Source organism: Limulus polyphemus, unplaced genomic scaffold (genome assembly GCF_000517525.1).
Source record: "Limulus polyphemus unplaced genomic scaffold, Limulus_polyphemus-2.1.2 Scaffold3773, whole genome shotgun sequence".
Classification (NCBI taxonomy): Eukaryota; Metazoa; Arthropoda; class Merostomata; order Xiphosura; family Limulidae; genus Limulus; species Limulus polyphemus.
In genome coordinates this window covers 62,894-64,499 of record NW_013669383.1, presented here as the reverse complement: position 1 = coordinate 64,499, position 1,606 = coordinate 62,894, and the positions used below count along the sequence as shown (strand labels likewise).

Here is a 1,606-nt window from a genome sequence, read left to right as displayed (position 1 = left end):
CGTTGGTAAAGAGTAGCCGAAGAGTTGGTCGGTGGGTGGTGATGACTAGCTGCCTTCCCTCTAGTCTTACACTGCTAAATTAGGGACGGCTAGCGCAGATAGCCCTCGTGTAGCTTTGCGCGAAAAACAAAACATTTATTGTTTAGCAGCTAATGTTGGTTTTTGTAGTTAGAATATTGTCAGCTAACTTTTTGTTAGAACTTGTGATGAATTTAATATGTTTTTTGGTATTACTAAGTTCTTCAAGTGCCTTCGTGATCGTATTGTTTCTCTCTCTCAGATACACATTATATATATATATGTATTTTATACTGAAATATTCACTAAAAACTTCAAGTGACGGTGTGGTCATACAGTTCCTCATATACACGGAAACAACGCAACTACAAAACAACCATGTACCACCTGGACACACACACCATAAAGTGAATAGTTATACAATGTGCCCTGGTTTTTCAGGTACTGGCGGAAGTAAGATCCAAATTACGTTGGGGGTACACCGTCTATCCAGTTTAACCTCAGTTTCGCAGTCTTCACGTTTTTGCTAAAAAGAGAGAGAGAGCAGATGTGGGTGCTCTAGCCCACAACGTCCCACATCTTTACCACCTTTCGCTATCTGCAGCCAGATGTGGGAAGGTGGATGCTAAAAAAAAATTAATAAAAAGAAAGAAAGAATTGGAATACATACATCAATACATACTTAAAGATTCACTAAAATTTTCAAGTGTCAGTGTGATTTGCATTTTGTTACTCTTAACTGTATAAATATTTAAATAATTATTTGTTTAACAGCTTAAGTATATCTTACACGTGTTGCTTGATTGATTAATAACGAAAGCATCTTAGTTACCCTTCATATTTGAGATAAGATATAAACCTAATTATTTTTTATAGCACACAACAGGCAGAAGAGGGTGCGTGATCCTTTCCGGCTTCTCTCTGTGGACTTACGACTGCTTGAACAAACAAATGGTTGATTTTATAAACGAACGAAGAAATTCAGTATGAAATCACCTTCATCAATTATTTGCCGCTTTCACGTTCTGGTTATCTTTCACAAAGCAACTTCTTTTGTTTAAAAGATACTTATAAATTTGGACTTAGATACCACGTGCGTGACGGTTCTAAGTTTTAACTGCGTATGCTCCTTTTTCGTTCCTATTGCTCTTTTGGTGAACATTTCAATATCAGATCGGTTTGATTACCTAGAACAAAGTCCTCCTTTTCAGTATTAGATAAATAAAACTTTTTTCTGATTATTTTTATATCATTACGAACACGATAAAAATACAATAAATAACACTTATTATGGACACAAACTAGGTGTGTTATATAATTATCTTGTTTGTACTCACTTCCCCACACACGTATTTATATAAAATGACAAAATACCCAAACATTTAATATGGGTATGCCACATTGATTAGTTCACAATTCAATAGCATGGGTTGTCTATATTATTCTGCGATTAACATTTAATATGGGTATACCACATTGATTAGTTCACAATTCAGTAGCATAGGTTGTCTATATTATTACATTGATTAGTTCACAATTCAATAGCATGGGTTGTCTATATTATTCTCCGATTAACAGAGGTACTTTG

The 1,606-nt window shown here is 34.8% G+C and overlaps 1 protein-coding gene across 1 annotated transcript in view; it reads left to right on the top strand.

Annotated features, from left to right (window-relative positions):
• Positions 1-895: 895 nt before the first annotated feature.
• Positions 896-1,606, top strand: part of LOC106470016 (sarcoplasmic calcium-binding protein 1-like) — a 52,218-nt gene continuing 51,507 nt past the window's right edge. The window contains exon 1 of the mRNA XM_013930537.2: positions 896-1,002. The gene's annotated coding sequence lies outside the window, so the exon portion shown is untranslated. The remainder of the gene's footprint in view (positions 1,003-1,606) is intronic.